Source organism: Myotis myotis, unplaced genomic scaffold, assembly GCF_014108235.1.
Source record: "Myotis myotis isolate mMyoMyo1 unplaced genomic scaffold, mMyoMyo1.p scaffold_m19_p_7, whole genome shotgun sequence".
NCBI classification, from domain to species: domain Eukaryota; kingdom Metazoa; phylum Chordata; class Mammalia; order Chiroptera; family Vespertilionidae; genus Myotis; species Myotis myotis.
The window spans coordinates 44,188,298-44,208,316 of record NW_023416379.1 but is presented as its reverse complement, the minus strand read 5'-3'; the positions used below and the strand labels follow the sequence as shown (position 1 = coordinate 44,208,316).

Sequence of the window (20,019 nt, the reverse complement as noted above, 5' to 3'; positions counted from 1 at the left end):
GAGTTGGATGTGTTGGAAAGTGTCCCCAAGGAGGCAGTGTTTGTTCTAGGCTTAGAACAGTTGTAGGAGAGGAGAGAGGGAGAGAGAATCCCTGCATTCCCGGCAGAGAACACAGGACAAGCAGATCCATGAAAACAGATAAGGAGGGGTCTAAGGTTTAAGCCTCACGGATGAGGATGAGGAGAATGCTGCTGCTATTAATAACAGAGAAGTGGGGAACACAGTGAGCAGGAGCTTCCTTTCTGTCAAGCATGCAAAATACACTTAAAGAGATGGCAATAAGCCAGATAGGTAGAGGTAAGGAAGAAGAAATCAGCTGTAAATCGGTTTCATAGTCTAAAAAGTATTCATATTTATATTTCTTACTACTGCTCATAAAGACAACTTCTTCTGATCTTTTACCAGAAGAAAACTGAATAGCTATTTTAATATTCCAACCTGAATTGGTTCTCCAGGTTTTGGATATGTAGAAATGGGTTTAGACTTACAAATTATATGAAAAGTTCAATTAAAATAAAATTATGTGGGAAGTAAGAATTTGGCTGAAAGCAATATTAACTAAGTAATCCATTTCCCTCCATACCATCTTGTTCAAATTTGATTATATATATTATACATCTCCCTTCCCTACACTGAGTGATGAAGAGGGAGAGGGAAGGATGGTGGAAGGGAAGGGGAGAGACTGAGGGAAAGGAAAATCAATTAATTTTGATTGATTGATAACAATATAAGCTGAGCATTTCTGTCTTAGTTCCCACATATCTTTCTGTGATGTGTGATTCTAGTACTCTGAGATGCACATTTTTCATAAAGCATGACTTCTAAATGCAAGCCAACTACTCCATTTGGTGCCAAACTAAAGGAACAATGACTTACTCCAATGCTCAAGGAAAACCTGGTGGTGTTGAACTCACTGAGAAGCAGCATATGTGAACAGGGTTCACTGCTCACAACCATGCTTATTGTACTTTCAGGTAAATTGGAGCATTAGTACTTTTCGTTGTATTTGCTTACGTTAGAATCTAAACTCCATGTAAGATGTGACTCCATTACTCTCCAAACTGTGCCAATTCTGCTTGAATTACCCGATTTATTGCCTTAATTCCCTGTTTTACCAGGACTGTGATTCTGCTCCCTGCCAGCAGTATCAGTATCAGATGAGTCTGCTAACAGCTGAGTACATTTTAGGTTGGAAAAAATGCTAAGCAGTCAAGAGATCCTTCTAAGTCTAATAAAGGAGCCATCAGAGTTTTCATGTAGATTACCTAGAGACAGGAGTTTCAGTGATGCCTTTTCTCAGTGCATAAAGCAATCTTTCTAAACTAAGCGTTTCATAATTTCTTTGTAAAAACTAACCTTACTAATAAAAGCCTAAGTGGTTGTCACGCCGTGATGCCGTCACAAGATGGCTGTGCGCACAGCGGGTGTGCGCAGGTGGGCAGGGCTGGCTTGATGCTGGGTGCGCAGCACAGAGCCTGCCTGAGGGTCCCCCACCTCCATATGGTGAGACCTGTCTGGGGGTCCTACCTCCTCCAAGCTCCACACGGTGAGGGCTGACTGGGGGTCCTGCCTCCTGGCTCCACGCAGCATGGAGGCGGGACCCCTGGCTCTGGCCTACCTCGTTGGGGCAACCCATCGAGGAGCCCTGTGTGGGTGGGCGGGGCCTACCTCTTTGGCGTGATCATTCACAGGGCTCCCGCTCAGTGACAGGGCACAGGCCAGGCTGGGGGACCCCCGCCCCTGCGCACGAATTTCATGCACTGGGTCTCTAGTATGCTTTAATACAAGTAAAAGTATTTTAATAACCACAGTGGACAAGGTCTGTCTCAGCATGCTGAGTCATTTCTTTACCATATGTTTACTCAGCATATTGTTGGATATTTAATGGTGAACAAAAGCAAAAATGACCCCCTACTCTTATGAAGGTTCAGGGTCAGGTTGGGGAGCCAGACCTTAATCAAAATTGTGAATAGATGTAAAATGACTGGATAACTATAAAGAGGGAGAGGTACAAATAATAGAGTGGGTCAGGGAAGGTATCTTTGAGGATGTTCTGACTGAGCTGAAAGAGTAAAAAGTTATTATTTTTAAATGAAGAAGGGAGGAGTGGTAGATTAATGTTCAAACTTGACTTGAAGAAGAGGACACTGACTATTACAGCAGAACACTCTTTAGACTGCATCTATATTGATTTTATTAGTTAACATATGCTTTTAATAAGTAATGTCTTTTTCATTATTAAATTTGACAATGGCAATTTTTTGAGATCTTCAAAGAGGTTGATAATTGATTTATAAATTTTTATAAAATATCAAATTAATAATAGTTTCTGCAGTTAAAAGTATGTGTAATTAACTGAGGTCTCATCAAAAGCTATTACTTCCTTTGAGGGTCCCTCCTTTTCTGCTTCCAGTACTTGAATTAAAGAGGAATCCAAAGAATGTAGTAGCAACTCTTCCCCATAGACATATCAGAGGGTGGAATGGCATGGTGTGAGGTGGTAGAGAGAACACTCAATCTGGGAATCGATACAACAGGTGGATTTTTAGCTCTGCCATTTACAAGCTATGTGACCTTCTGAGAGAAAGTAAAACCTCCCTATGTCCCAAATTCCTTATCTTATATTGGAATTTTGTGTGATCATTCAATGTGGTAGTGTTTATGAAACACTTAAAAACTGTAAGGCTTGGTATACATGTTTGGCATTATAATCATCATCATCATCATCATCATCCAACATCTGATACTATACAGAATGCTAATTGAGGTTTAAGTTTCAATTATGTGAGTTTTTGTTCTACAGATCCCAGTTATAAATCTTTGTTTATAGCTATGCAAATGTACTTCACTACCTAAAGTGACATTTTATTCACTCATTTAAAAAATATGATTCTTAAAAATGAGTCAAAAAAAACAGATTTATTTTTTCTTCACTGATGCTTTACCAATAGTGGCACATTCATTTCATCCAAGTAATCACACAAATTTTATGTAATTGTATTTCAAAAAATATTGGCTCTTAGAAAGACAATGTTCTGAGACAGTCAAATTAAAGATGAAATATTCAGGAATTGTATTCTTCAACTACAAATTTGAAACTGCAGGCTTTAGTCTACAATCTCCAATTAGGTTTCTTTTAAATCCATACTAATTAAATGTTCACATCAGTGTGTGATAAGGAACTATGCTCTTTCCTGTGTACCTCAGTGAACTAACTCAAAACACTGTGGAAAGACAGAGAAAAAGAATGAATCATTTATATTACACATCTGGTAAAACTTTTCTGAAGGAAAACTATTATTGATAGTTATATTTCTCTGAAACCTGACAGCATTTTATAATTAAAACTCAAGTGCTATGAAACAAAAGAATAAAACAGAAAATATTGATTTTAGATCAGTTAGATTAAAAGAAAAAAATCAGCAATTTTAGTTTTTGTGTGTGACAGTTATGGACTTGAGAAATGACTTAAAATGAAAACTGACTTAAGACAACTGCTACTTAATCCTCAGTCACTGATCAGAACCTCCTGTGTAAACTACGATCATTTATTCCTGGAATTCCAATTCACAGTTTTCCTAAGCTCTTTAGAATGGGGCGTATTTGCTTCACCTCTTTATTTAGTTCTTATCTCTTTTGAATATTTTATTCTGGATGTATCAGACTACTTCCAAAGTTTTTTTACTCAGTTCAAATTAATTAAAGAAGCAGCAATCCCAGGATCAGCAGAAAGAATAAATAAAATAAAACCCCTGCTTAAAAACAAACAAGCAAACAAAAACCCTTTCTAGCCACTTCTTCCTCAGCAGGACACTCTATTTGCCTCCAAATTACTCCTCTAATTTTAAACAACTTGTCTAGTTAATTTCCTGTGTGATCACTGACTACAAGTGAGGTTCATTTTCTTATCTACATCATGTAGGTAATTAAAGGAAATTGAAATTGGGCAGTGAAGCTTTTATGCAACTGGGATTGAAGCTGAATGGAGGGCAGCGAGGTCAGTGGAGCCCATTATATTTTTATGTGAGAGGCTGATTTGTCTACCCTGTCCTTGTTTGTTTAGTGTAGGCTGGACAGCCTACTAACTGCAAATCTATGTCTCTGATTTGTCCAGCTGTCCTTGAATAAAGACATCTTTCCCTGCAAATGTTAGATGACAGTGATTGACAACCTGTGATGAACTCTGCTTGTAACCCCTGCTACTGTTTTTAGATTGCAAAGAAAAAACAGAATAAAGAGACATCTTTCATAGTCACATCAAATGGGCCCTGCTGTTCAATAGTTTTCATCTTGTTTCCCTTTACATTACAAACCTCAATCTGTTTTACAAATGCCATAATCCCAGCCACTTCACATCAAGTAAAAAAAATAATAAATATATATGTGTGTGTATGCCACTACATTCTGCCTGCATATTTACACTGATTTGAGCTTATTGGGCATATACACTCTTACATAATGGTTTATTCACACCGTCCTATCACTGACTGACTTGCTTGTTCTCCCAAGAACAATCTGCAAATCCCTACTGCAGAGATGTCTTTCAGTGATTGTTTACTTAGGGCTCCAGTCACTTTATTCAATACATGCCCTTGTGGCCCTCAAATACACTGACTGTACAGCTTACATTTTACACTTGTTAAAATCAGAAGCTTATTAAATACTTACACTCTATGTTGGTTTTCTTCTTTAGTGAAAGTGTGTGAACAAGTGAACTTGGTTTGAGTGTGACTGTGTGAGTGTGTTTATGCGCATTGGTTTTCTTCCAGGTGCATTACTCTAAGAGTCTGCTTTACCTAAGCAAACTACCGAGGTGAGAACAGGCAGAACGGGTTCACGCTTGGTCTCGTGTCAGCATTACGTAGCACCACACCGGCACTTTCATGGGCTGCACACATCACTGCCTATATTGCACTCACTGTACAGTGGGATGGCCAGCTGATCAATGAGAGAGACTAAAGAAGCTTTATGCTATAACTTAATCTCTGTCATGGGAAAAGCAAAACTTATAAAGTTAATGAGTTCTAGACTTTAAGTGGCACTTGATTAATTTGTAACATTCTGAGGCGTTAAAACAAACCAAAATTAGATTCTCACATTCCAGTGCTGTCTTTTGGCCACTGAAGCTGTAGAAAAAGCATTTCAGTAAATTTCCCTGATAGGAACCCTGTTAAATTTCTGTGCCTTTCTGAAGTACTAAATTGATTGTACATTATGTATTTTATAATAATATTTGAAAAATAATCTGGCGTTTACCAAGCCAGGTATAGATATATTAAGGGATAAGAAAATATGCTTCATATTTTAATCTTTATTATTTCATATTACCTTTTATCAATCATTAACTTACTAAAACACTGTGTGATATAACTTGTTTTTTAAATCTAATATATAATTAGTATTATTTCTAAACATGATTTGCACTTTCATTAATATTATCTATTCAAACTGAATAAATTATATGCTACTATAATGAATAAAGTAAATCTTTTAAAAGAAAAGATACTATAAACTAGAATTATATGAAAGATACACCAGGACTAATTTAATATTTTAATTTAAAGGAAAAAAAAGCAAAAACCTAAAAACACCCCCCTCCCCCCCCAAAAACCCCTTGGTTATAAAACTTATTGGAAAATGATAAAACTAAGGTCTAGTTAATTCTATAATAATCATATATATTTTTTTCTAATATGCAATTTGCTTCACTAAAATAAAGTATCAAAATAATTTTATTATTATATGCAGATGGCAAAAATGTAAATACTGATGGATATCATTGAAATTACTCATAGTGTGTTTCCTTTCAAGGCCTATGTGAATATATGTGTCTGATTTGTATCAATGTTTTAAACTTATGGGCATATGTTTGGCCTTCAACCATTTAGGTCAAGCACAGAATCATTTGCCAAAAAATAAATATGAACAAGAAATAATACCTTATTCCTTCCATTGTTAGAATGACCACCTGGTTGACAGCTGGATTTTAAGGGATCTTACAATAGTGAGCACCAGCAGGTCTGCTGTACTTAAAATAATTTCAGTGGTAAGAATTCCATCAGAAATTTCTATTTCCCAGGATTTATAGCTAAGACCTTAAAAAATTGCTCTTTGATGAAAGTTAAAAAAAATTCCTCAGTTTTCAAAGATATAATAAAAATGCCTTATAGCTTAACAATGTTTAGATATTTTCCTTTTAAGAAATTTAAGTCTTGAGACTGGCTATCAGGTTTGAGTCCTGAAAAGGAATAACTGAGATTAGAAACAATATGTAATACTTATAAATGGTTAAATATTACACTTTCTAATCTATCTCTAAAGGCTAACCAAACTTTTTTTCATCACCTTGCTTCTGCCTTTAATTTTACATATGTCTTATGGTGACTTTCTTTGTAATATGCATTTCTATAGACTATGAAATTATATCAAACATAAAACAAACAAACTAAAAAATAAAACTCTAAGTGGAAATATTAAGTCACTTCTGATCTATTTAAATACCTACAAATATTTTTCTTCTGGGAGTTAAGAACTACATATACAAAAAGAAAAATAAATCTAAAAGTGAAATATCTAAACAGGCCAACATGCAAAAATATCATAAGATAATAAATACAAGACTAAATGACAAATGAATGAAACAACACATTGGTGTCATGAATTTTGGAAAAGTAGTGATCACTGAATCTGAATAAGATAATATTTTACGAGGGAGATGAGCTAAAATAAATGGGTGAATATTATACACATTAGGTGAGAACCATGAGCAAAGGTAGAAGTTGAGTATATACACAGCATGTTTAAGGTTAATCAGGAGAAGGGGGGTGGATCTGTAAGAGTCTAATGGAAGGTGTAGGTAAAAAGGAAGACTGTGTAGGGCCTTGACAGTCAGATTAAGGAAATAATGCTTAATTATGTACATAATTTTAAAACCCCATTCACATAATTTCTCCCCTCAAAAATCTAAAATTAGTGTTTTTAGTGACTTGAATGTTATCTCTACTTTTCTTGATTAGTTTAGCTAAAGATTTGTCAATTTTGTTGATCTCTTTAAAAAACCAACTTTTGGTTTCATTAATTTTTCTCTACTCTTTCAAAATAACATTTTTATTGATTTCAGAGAGAGGAAGGGAAAGGGAGAGGGAAATATAAACATCAATGATGAGAGAACATCATTGATCCGCTGCCTTCTGTATGCTTCCTTCTGGGGATCGAGTAGGCAACCTGGGCATATGTTCTGAATGGGAACTGAACCTTAACCTCCTGGTTCCTGGGTCGATGTTTAACCACTGAGCATACTGGCCAGGCTCTACTGTTTTTCATTTATTTGCTAATCTTTATTCTATGTTTCCTTTGTTTGTTCTTCTTCTTCCAGTTTCTTAAGTTGGCAGGTTATTTAAGAGTGTGTTAATTTCTACATTTGTAAACTTTCCAAATTTCCTTTTGTTATTGATTTATATTTTAATTCCATTGCAGTTGGAGAACACACATTTTATGATTTCAATGGTCAACCATCAACTTACAATGGTTCAAGATTTTTTTTTTTTTACTTTACGACGGTGTGAAAATGATACACATTCAGTAGACTACTGTACTTCGAATTTTGATCTTTCCCTTGCCTAGAGATATGAGGTATGATATTCTCTCGTGATGGTCGGCAGCAGTAGCCAGCTGCAGATCCCAGTCGGCCAAGTGATCACAACAGGCAAACAACCAATACTCTACAGTGTTGCCAGCATGTTTTGGATGTTGTGTTTTTGGATCCCATAATGCACAAAATGCCCATTTGGTGAGAAGAAGAGGAAGGCAATTACTCTCAAGATGAAACTCAGGATAACTGCCCAACTGTAGGCTAATGTAAGCACATTTAAAGTAGGCTAGGCAAAGCTATGATGTTCTAGCATAAGTGTATTAAGTGCATTTTTGATCTAATGGAATTTTCAGTTTCTGATGAGGTTATTGGGACATAACCCTATTTTAAATAAAGGAGCATCTCTAATTCTATATATCTGTATTAAAATGTTATGTAAAGTCTGTTCCAATGACCTGAACATCGTAACACAGTTTTCCATGAGGGAGAACATGACACCATTGGTAAGAATTCTGAATTTCTAATTATAATGGATATATAAATCTGCATATTTGAAGATATTCAAATGTATATTAGAATTCTATCTGGATAGCATTATCACTAGTAATACAAATATGAACTTTAATTTTTATAAATGGCTGTCTCTCAGGACAGTCTGCAAATATCAACAAATTAAAAACTATAAAGAACACATGTAACAGAACACCCCAAGGCTTGTGAAATAGGTCAGTGCTCACATAAAGGCTCATAAGTTTAAAAAATCTTCCTAGATATCTAACCAACAAACACATATCTGAGGCTTAGAGTTGGGAAGATGAGAGACTTGTGCTATAATACCTAGAGCAACAGAAAGTCAGCATTATACTGGACAATTCCTAAAGATACTGGAGACAGCTCAGAATAGTTTCCCAACTGTATTAGATTTTATTCACTAAGCAAAAATTTTTTTATCTAAAATCTATTTAAATATTCTAAGGGAACTTCCGATTTATTTGAAATGCAAAAAGCTAGGTAGTAGAGGAAACCAGCAGAAATGGTAGCTTACATGTATGAATGTATATATGAACAATTCCATTATGAAGCAAAGTCTGCATTGACCGGCAAGAAAAATGTAGGTATCTCTAAAATTTCTGAAAGTTCTAATGAATATCCAAATTTTCTATTTTGATTCAGAAATGTGTTGCTTAGAATTAAGGATGGATTCAGCAAATGACTTCTGTTCTCTTTTGAAGCAATGCTCCTTATGGAAAGTCAAATGCTAGTATGGAATTAATCACGCGATTTGTAAGGTCTGTTGGAAAAGACAAGTTTGAAGAAGTTATGATAGACATATGTAAAATAAAAAACAACACACTAAAGATTTGTGGGGTTGGGGTTTCTTATTTAGGTTAGGTACAGCACTTAAAGATATATTTTCTTCTAAGTGGAAAGGTAACTGATGATACAAGAGGTAGCCAACTTAGTACAGGTTAGGGGAACAATTACTTAAATTTATTATCAGTTATTACTACTTCAAAAATTATTTTAAAAATGACTCTAAGCTTCATCCTAACTTCTCAGTTAGTTCCCTAGTCTTTCTGAGATTTTCTTACTCTTATTCCTACTATGTTCTCTGGCTATTTCCTCAAAACTGAAAAGCCTTCCCGACCCTCAAGAATCTTGCATTTTGTAGGAACTTCGTCTAAGAAGTGTTCATTTTTAATTCTATTTAGAGCTTTTAAAAATGTGTATTTCCCCTTGGACTATAAAATGCTCTTGATTTGGACTCATTATTAACAACATTATTTGGACTCATTATTAACAAAAATCCAAAACTTAACCAGAAGAAAGATGGTTATGGTGTGAATACAGTCACAGGAAGGGCTGATTTTAAATAAATATCCCAGAACATATGTTTGTCACACTATTCAAAATAAACACCTTGAGAGGTAACAAACACATTTCAAGAGGGCTTTCGGCCCTAACCGGTATGGCTCAGTGGATAGAGCGTCGGCCTGTGGACTGAAAGGTCCCAGGTTCGATTCCGGTCAAGGGCATGTACCTTGGTTGTGGGCACATCCCCAGTAGGGGGTGTGCAGGAGGCAGCTGATCGATGTTTCTCTCTCATCGATGTTTCTAACTCTCTACCCCTCTTCCTTCCTCTCTGTAAAAAATCAGTAAAATATATTTTTAAAAAAGAAAAAAGAGGGCTTTCGTCACAAAACATTTTGAAACTTCTCTTTTGGCAATGAAGTCAGAATGACTTTAGGAGCTACACATTATCATAACCAATTTTACAATTAAAAATTACACTGCCAGACAATCAAGAAATTTAGTCTTTTGACTTGGCTTCGAATAACTTCCTATCATTTTCTCAAAACGAAAGCAAACACCCAAACAAAAAAGAACCATTAATGAATGACATTTTGTATTGAAAATAGTAAAAAAAAAAAAGTACCATGGGCCTGGAATTTTTTTTTTTTTGTAATGAAAACAACTTTAAACATAAATAATCTTAAGACAATAATTATTTGATGCATAAGTTCTTTTATGTTTATTGAAAGTATCAACTGGCTTCATTTTGAAGCCTATATTAATTGCTCAAAAATATGAACATACTGATAGATCATACAAGATACAGGAAGCAGGTGTCACGTGGAAATCATAAACTGGGAGAATAAAAATAAAACCATTAAAAATAGACTGGATATGCCCTAACTGGTTTGGCTCAGTGGATAGAGCGTCGGCCTGCAGACTGAAGGGTCCCAGGTTCGATTCCAGTCAAGGTCATGTATTTTGGTTGCAGACACATCCCCAGTAGGGAGTATGCAGGAGGCATCTGAATCGATGTTTCTCTCTCATCGATGTTTCTAACTCTCTATCCTTCCCCCTTCCTCTCTCTAAAAAAATCAATAAAATATATTTTAAAAAATAGACTAGATATACATTAAAAAACACACCTGCCAATCTGAGAACTAATGCCATATTTTCTGGTAATCTACTTAAGTGGGTACTTTTGGCATCTAACTTTGAGTCTGTTTAGGCAGAAAGCTGTTGCTTTTGTTCATGCTCATAAAAAGGAAATTTATTAACTCATAAAATTAATTACAAAATATTTAGAGTTACCAATATTTTGGCTCTCCAGGGCAAACTTTTAAGAAGTTATATTTTAAGATAACAAAGAAAAACAGAGGTTTTAAAGTACCAGATGTCTGGGAAGATCCCATTTGGATTTGAGCTACTTAAATTTGCAATCATGTATTTATACATCTAACAGAGCTTCTGTTTTCCCCAGAATCAGAAAATTAACTAGCTTTGTAGCATCTTCCTTGATCTGCCACCCGTGCCCTGAGGATTAGAGACTCCACCTGAGCTTGTTTTACAAGCATAACAGAAAAAATTAATCTCTGCTGGCAAAGCTCCCACTGGGATACTGATGAATAATGATATCCCTCTTTTGCTGCCCTCTCAGTCCACTAGAAAAGCCACTCTAACCCGGCAACATGGAAACTGCTGAAACCATTCCAGCTGTGGATTAGCAGGCAGGCAGGCATCCATCTGCTCTGTGTGAATCAAGAGAAAGCAAACATGCATTTTTATAGCTAAAGTCATAGTCAAACCCTATAACGTCTTATAGGAAAATATATGTGTATAGGAACACATACATATATACATTATCTATCTATCTATCTATCTATCTATCTATCTATCTATCTATCTATCTATCTATCTAGTCTATTTACATCCCTACATACATACCTACCTAGTGACCTATCTCCCTATCTATCTATATAAAAAGCCTAATATATATATACCTAATATGCAAATGACCATTAGACCATTCGCTATGACGTTTACTAACCACCAGGGAGCAGACACTCCGACGGGTAAGTTAGCTTGCTGCTTGGGTCTGGCCAATCGGAACTGGACAAGACGGGCAGACACGCCCTGGAGCCAACCTCCTGCAGTCCCTCCCCAGCCTCTAAAACAGCAGTTTGCAACCTGTGCGTCGCGACCCTTTGGGGGTTGAGCGACCCTTTCACAGGGGTTGCCTAAGACCATCGGAAAACACATATATAATTACATATTGTTTTTGTGATTAATCACTATGCTTTAATTATGTTCAATTTGTAACAATGAAATTGGGGTCACCATAACATGAGGAACTGTATTAAAGGGTTGCGGCATTAGGAAGGTTGAGAACCACTGCTCTAAAATATTTCTTCTAATTAATTTCCTTTTAATATGTACGAATCCGTGCACGGGGCCTCTAGTCTAGTCAGTAATAGGCAATCACACACTATAAGCCAAAGCAACCCAATTCCTCGGTTTAGTTTGCATTTTCTTGGGCTTTAGATATTGGAAACCAAAGTACATGTTCCGAGGTTATAAAGTATAGCTCTTGGGTTTGGTACTCATGTGGGGTTGTTCAACTAGAAATTAAATTTCTGGAGTGCAATATGAGAATGCATTGGGCATATACACATTCCCAGCAGCTCAAATGTAGCAACGAACTATTTGTTTTGAAAAGTAAGGCTGCATTAATCAGTTTCTAATCAGGTGCTACACAGAGGAAGTGTGGGCTTTAATTTCACTTGGCTTTATTTTACTGAAACATGGATGTAGTAGATAGCGGTGGACTTTTGTCTTCTCAAAAAAGGAAAGAACCATTGCTTCTGGTCTACAAATAGCAAAATTGAGTTTATCAGGACTCTATTAGCTCTTTATTAATGAGGACTCCAGTGCTTTAATATAACAGAATGATTATTGATGTTTATAGTACTAACTTCAGGACTCGGAAAGGTCTTTATGGATCTCCTAAATGATTGAAGAAAAATATTTACAGCATAGTTCTAAAAGTATTTTATAGGATTAATGTTCTTTGAAGTCTGAAATTAATATATGATATATAATTTAGAAATTCTATTATAAAATACTTTAATCATACCATATTTTGAGTCAATAATCATAATAATCATAATAATAACAGACCCTGCTTTTAAGTTCTAGTCTGGTATTACCCATGTCACTTTGGTGTGAGTCCCAAGTGCAAGTGCAATGCATTCATCTTTCCTTTTCTCTAATTTTGGTCGCATTCACTGCTTATTTTGATATCTTAATGATTCTTGTCTCTCTCACATGTCCTCCCTCCTCTTTCACTGAATAACAGTAGTTCAAGGTTACAACACTTTCTGTGCTTTCAGTACAGCAGAGCACTACACTGCCAGCTCGTCAATGGTTTTGCAAGACAGTTTATTTGCTTATCTGTCAAAAGAAGACACCTGTTTGGCATTTGTCTTACAAATTTGCTGACACTATTTAATAAATAACAGGAAATACCTACATAGATGGCATGCAAGACCTAAATCTAATAAGGTGAAGCAAATACATATAGAATAATTCTCCATGGAAATACTTTAAACCTGAGACTATAGTTCTGCCAAACTGTATTATTCTTTTGAATTACATATAAAACAATGAACAAAACATAAGAATGTGCAGAATTTTATGTATCTAAGAAAAATAACATTTGGAAATCACTCTTACCTCCCAGATTTTTTTTTTTTAAACAAAGTGAGTTCTAACTTTCTGACACAACCAAATTTCTGAAACATGCTTATATTCTATTGGACTGTCAGCTGGAAAACATTGTTTGGAAAATAAGTGGAGTCTTTTTTTAAGAGAATGTAAGTTAAAATAAAATGCAGATGGTGTGAATAATACTACTCTAATAAAGACCATATCTTTGTATTTTATTTGGTAGTAATGACAAAATTTTTCAGGGTACATGTAAGTATGGGAAAAGGGCATATCCATCTCTTTGGGTCCAGAAATAAAAAAATATTCAGCTTCTAATACATTACTGGAAAGGAAATTCCTCTAGCTTCTACCATATGTATAATGGCTCAGTGTAGAAGTATTTATTCACTTCAGTCCTTCTCACAGGGGGAAGACTATAGTTTGCTCAGAATTACTGAGTTGTTATACCTTTTTCTTGAAGGAACTTTTCAAAACTATTCTGCTAATTAGTAAGGGTTCCTCTATTTGACAAGGCAAGCATAAATAGCTCTATACTAGAATGAGCATACAGGACTATGTGAAAACAAAAAAACTTTTCTCACTGATTCTCTTTCAAGAACTTAACTTTATGTTTCAGTGATTACAAATACTTTATTCTTAAAGAGATATTGGCCTTTTTAGAAAAGCGTTCCAGTTCCAGTGTTTTTTTGCTATTATAAATAACACTGCAATGAACATCTGTATACATATACTATCTTGACAACACAGTTGCTTACAAAAGACATTTTTTTAGAGCTTTAAAAAAACAACTTTGACATATATTATCAAATTACTTTCTAGAAACATTAGGTTAACAAAGACTGTTTAGCAGTGTCTAGGAATGTAACAACTCACCATCAAAAAGTGTTATCTTTTTGAATATACAATTTAATAAGCTAAACAGATTACTATTTTTTGTTTCAATTCATATTTCCACAATCATTGAGAAGGCTGATTTTTTTTAATATCTGTTAAAAATGAATTTATACTTCTGTAAGTTGTTACTTAATGCCATGCTTTCATTTTATCATTGGAGTCATAGTGGTTGTTTTTTCAATTTATTGATTAAAAAATAAAAATTTATTACCCTTTTGACTCTCATAATTATGACAAATATTAATGTGTTTGAAATTTTACAGCGATGCTTATATTTTATATTTTTATGTAGGCAAATCCATCCATTTCCTTTTGTAATTTCTTCTATTTCTTTATGCTTTTTGTGTTTCTTCCCCTTTCCCTTTAAAAAATTTTAACATTACTCTTGCATTTAATTTTTAATCTGATTGAAATTTATTGTGCTATATGCTAGGAAATTAGAATCTAATGTGGATATTTTTTTCTAAAATGTTATACAATTTACCCAATCACAATTGTTGAATAAACTATGCTTTAATCAACAATTTTATGATGTTTTCTTTTTATTTGGTTAGGGCTTCACACAGATAAGTGAGATGGGTGTCACCACTGTGTGGGGCTGAGGTGGGGAAGGAGGCATCTTGGCATATGGAACAGCACTAGCTCCATGCAGGAGCAAAGGGGAAGAGCAGATGGAGGTTATTCTCACTTCAACCGATACTCCAGCCAGACTCAGAAAATCTCACGTGACACGCTAAGGAACCCAAATTTATTTGTGAGATTTTTTTTTAATAGAAGCAGATAGTTATATTTGTCCTATGTCGATATGATTTTAAAAAATTATAATACATCAACTACTAGAAATTGTCATAATCTCAAATTATATGGATGAAAACTCACAATAACAGATATAAGTGACTATAAAATGGTAGGCAATATATTGAGGCTTGACACTATTTTATTTAATCTTCCCCTTTGTTTTATACAGGAACATGGAGCTTGGTGAGATTAAGTGACTAACCCAAGGTTACAGTTAGAAAACAGTGGTCATGTGGCTCCAAAACCCATGTTCTTAGTAACTACACTTTCAGCGTACTCTAAGTATGCTGGTGCAGCATACACTTTTTTAAAAAATATATATTTTATTGATTTTTTATAGAGAGGAAGGAAGAGGGATAGAGAGTTAGAAACATCGATGAGAGAGAAACATCGATCAGCTGCCTCCTGCACACCCCCAAATGGGGACGTGCCCACAACCAGGGTACAAGCCCTTGACCGGAATCGAACCTGGAACCCTTCCGTCCGCAGGTCGATGCTCTATCCACTGAGCCAAACCGGTAAGGGTAACATACACTTTTAAAATAGTTAATATCAAACTATATGTTGTAGACATAGGTCTTTTCCTTTCTTGAAGGCAGGGACCACACCTTAATTATTAATCCTCTTGCACCTAACAGAGGTGCTAAATAAATACTTGTTGGACTGCTGAAGATGTGTATTTAAGAATATCTGTAGAATAGTAATATGTATAAAAGAGATAAGCTTCTAAATAAGACAAAATAAAGGGCAAGCAAGAGAAAGTGTAACCAGTAAGGGAGGCAAAGAAACCGCAGTAGAAGAGATTAGGAAAGTATAGGATAATAGAAAGAATGGACATTTCTTCATCAGAAATTAAAATTAAGTAATGCCTTTCTTGTTTCAAAAATGTTGATTTTTTTTAAAACCTATATTTTACAAATACCTAGATTTTAAATATACCCTTCTCTACCCCCAGGTATTATATTAAATAATGTAATATTCAGTTATTTGGGAAGAGAAACTACTAAATATCACAGCCCAACTCAGAGTTGGCATTAGTGATGAAGAAGATTAAACTGACCAGAGCTTTAACTGCAACTGAATGAAGAGAAATTTTCCAGATGAATATGTGCCCAATAAAATGGCCAATTTGATTTGCCTGATTTTTCTCTCAGCCAGGTTCCCAATAGCTTCCTGGCTGTTTTACAGATTTCTGCATAGCCCCAAAAGAAAGAACGGTTTTTCTTACTAATGTAGCTTCCCCATAGATTTCAAGCCCAAGTTCCTAATTCAAAGAAGTGCTAATCCATTTGCAAAGCATCTTACTGAAGGAGTAATCACCCGGACATAATCACTATTATGAATCATAATTACTTTATGATTTCTTCTAATTACTAAGTGGCTTTTTAACAACTATAAATAGATGAGCACTCTTAGGAGCAGACATTGGTCTGGAAGCCAGAGTAATGCCTCATCAAAAATTATGGTGCTTTTTTATTTGGAGGTACGATGATGTGGCAGTGGGGAAGCATTATACTTATAGACTTTGTTACTCCCGAACGGCATGCTAAAACTCAGAGCCATGGCCTCTAGTAAAATATTGACCTGGAGAGAAAGCAAGAGGGAACAAGGGGCAACACAACCTAGGAAAGAAAACTCAGAAATGACACTGTGATCAAGGACAATAAGAGCTCTCAAATGAAGTGAGCACATGTCTTTTTTTTTCAAACAAAAATAAAACTGACTAAAGGATACCTGCTAGAGTAAGGGCAAAGCTATACTCGGCATCAGAAGGGAAGCAAGACTCTACTTTTCTTTACTCCTCCAAATATTAATAATGAAATAAAAAGCCTCTTAGTCTAATTAAGCTGGCACTTCTGATAGAGACTAAGTGTTCAGGACCTCTATAAAATGTAAAGGTGTCTACAGCAGCAATTGTGGTGTGCCATGATAATTTTTAAAGCATGCAATATCTGACTATCTAGTCAGAGACAGTGACCTATTTTCCCTTAAATTGTAAAAAGGAAAAAAAAAACGAAAAAAAAAAACAGCCAATACAACAATAGCCATCTGGTATGAATGCCCTGTCTTGAACCATAAATATATAGGTCATATAATAGAGTTGCATCTTATTGGTCACATCACATAATAAGGTTGCATCTGATTGGTTAATTCTTGCTATCCGAAAGCCTTAAATGCAAGTATAGGAACCTAATTTTTTAAAAAGTCACTTTGGAGCAAAAAGGGCAGGAAATCACTATTATTATTATTATTATTATTATTTTAATCAATCAAAATTATCCCTTTTTTTGGTCAGGTTGGCAAAAAATGTATTTTTTGGTGTGCTGAAGAATTTTAATTATGTGCGCCAGGAGATAAAAAAGGTTGGTCCAGAGAATGGCAGACTTCAATGCAAAACGAAAGCAAAACACAAATAAACTTAAACTAAAAACAACACAAAACAAAAATCTATCTAGATCAAGGTCAGATACGTTTGAACACATATCTTCTACCTTATTATATCTTCACACTAATCATGTGATGATAAGTAGGGCAGATATAATTGCACTTTTTTAATTGAATGAAGAAATTGAGGCTTAGAGAGATTAAATGACTTGCAACTCATATTAAGAGGATAAATGGCCAAGCTGAAATTTGAACCCATGTTTCCTAAACACAAATACCATATTCATTCCATCATGCTATATCAACCTCTGTCTATTGGTGGTCTTTGCATATTTTACAGGTCTTTCCCCACCTCCTCAGTTTCAGCTGATGGCCTTGCTTCCTAGTTAATTTAAAAAAAATCAAAGCAAACAGAAGATAATTTCCTCCTCATCCTATCATCCAGTACCACCCTCCTTGCTGCTATATCTCATCAGTCTATTTTTCTTGTTACAATGGGTAAATTATCTCTACTTCTACCAAAGGCCAATTCTTTCACTTACACATTGATTCCTATTTTGTTTTTTTTGATTTTTTTAAGAACTTTGCTCTATATCACCATTTCCCCCCTCTCTATAGGATCATTTCTATCAGCATCCAAATCTACACTAATAAAAGACAAACATGCAAATTGACCATACCTTTGCTACACATTAAGCCACGCCCACCAGCCAATCAGAGCAACTATATGCAAATTAACCCAACCAAGATGGCGGCTGGCAGCCACAGAGCTGAAGCAAGCAGGAGGCTTGGTTGCTCCAGTGATGGAGGAAGCCAAGCTTCCCGGCTGGCTCTGAGCTCCACTCAAAGCAACAAAGTTTCAATTATAGAAGGTAAATAAACCCCAGATACCTGCTTTCAGCCGGCCGTGGCCACTGAGCTGGAGCGAGCAGGAGGCTTCCCTCCCGCCCACCCTGGCCAGCTCTGAGCTCCTCTCAAGGCAACAAGGTTTCAATTATAGAGGGTAAATAAATCCCAGAATAAAAAAAAAAAGAAAAAAAGGAGAGGCTGGGAGCTTCTGTCGCCGGGGGGCTTGGCCAGCCTGAAAACGGTCCTCAGCCCCTCACCCAGGCTGGCCAAACCTCCATGGGGTGAGGATCTCCACTGAGGGGGGTGGGGGGGGCCTTGACCAGCCTACAGACAGCCATCAGCCCTTCACCCAGGCTGGCCAGGCAGACCCCCACCCTGAAGGGGGTGTGACCAGCCTGCAAACAGCCATCAGCCCCTTACCCAGGCTGGCCAGGCACCCCAGTGGGGACCCCCACCCTGAAGGGGGTGTGACCAGCTGCAAACAGCCATCAGCCCCTCATCCAGGCTGGCCAGGCACCCCAGAGGGACCCCCACCCTGATCCGGGACACCCTTCAGCACAAACCAGCCGGCCCCCACCGGTGCACCAGGCCTCTATCCTATATAATAAAAGGGTAATATGCAAACTGACCCTAACAGCAGAAAGACTGGGAATGACTGGTCACTATGACACACTCTCACCACCAGGGGGCAGACGTTCAATGCAGGAGCTGCCCCCTGGTGGTCAGTGCGCTCCCACAGGGGTAGTTCTGCTCAGCCACAAGACAGGCTGACGGCTGCCAGTACAGCGGTGGTGGTACGAGCCTCTCCCACCTCCTCAGCAGCGCTAAGGATGTCCGACTGCAGCTTAGGCCTGCTCCCCACTGGCAAGTGGACATCCCCCAAGGGCTCCCGGGCTGCCAGAGTGATGTCTGACTGCCAACTTAGGCCCAGTTCTCCAGGGAGTGGGCCTAAACCAGCAGGTAGTTATCCCCCAAGGGGTCCCAGGCCAGGCTGAGGGACCCCCCCCCCCCCGAGTGCATAAATTTTTGTGCACCAGGCCTTTAGTATGCTATAAAATCTTAAAAAAAAAAGAAATCGATTTCTATCATTCCCACCTTCCCAGCTCCATGTAAGCATTAGCTGTCTTTGCTCTCTCTACTTTCTTAAAACTCATTCCCTCTTGAGACCTTTCAAATAAGGCTTTGCTTCCTATCATGCCAATGAAATTACCCCTTAAAGACTTTTAGGATCTCTATTTTATCAAGTCAAATGACTAATCTCAGGTCTCATGCAGTCCACATCAGTAGTTTTTAACTAAGTTAATCACTATCCTCTTCTTGAGATACATATAATGTGTTCGATAATAATAATTATTAACTAATTTTAACTAATAGCTACTGTTTACTGTGAGTGAGCAAAGGACTGTTTTGTCCAGTAGAACAGTGATTCTATTGTGCTTCTATACATTATTATGTAAAGAAAAAGCCTGACATGATAGTTAACTTAAAAGGCTATCTGTCCCTTAGCACCAAGGAGTATTTCTATGATTATTTTTTCCTTTTGAAATTCAATGTTTTCAAAAATAATGTAATACTGTAGGACCCTGCTTTTACTATTTGGGGTCCTACAGTATTACATTACTTGGGGATTGGGAAGGGTATTAGGATATTTAATTTTTCTTTTGCTCTATTCCACAGAAACGATATTGAAATACATTCAGTTGGCTTTAAGTATTGAGAATGATCACAGTTATTTTCCTACTTGGCTGCTTTGTGAGAATAAAAAGCAGGCTGATATATGTATTAGTTTAAACATTGTTTTGACATTATTTGTACTGGGAAAATATTTAAGACAGGAACCATGAACATTTGGAATGCTTTTGATCACTGTTATTAATTGAGAAAAAAAAACCCTAACACTAATTTGAGTTCTTAAACTTCATTGGGATGAAATGAAAAAATATTTTGAGAAGAAACCAATTTCTAGCATATGAAAATTATAT

The 20,019-nt window shown here is 36.3% G+C and overlaps 1 protein-coding gene across 21 annotated transcripts in view; it reads right to left on the bottom strand.

The window, feature by feature from the left end:
* ASCC3 (activating signal cointegrator 1 complex subunit 3) overlaps window positions 1-20,019 on the bottom strand; it is a 250,869-nt gene that overhangs the window by 35,887 nt on the left and 194,963 nt on the right. The gene's annotated exons all lie outside the window — the stretch shown is intronic.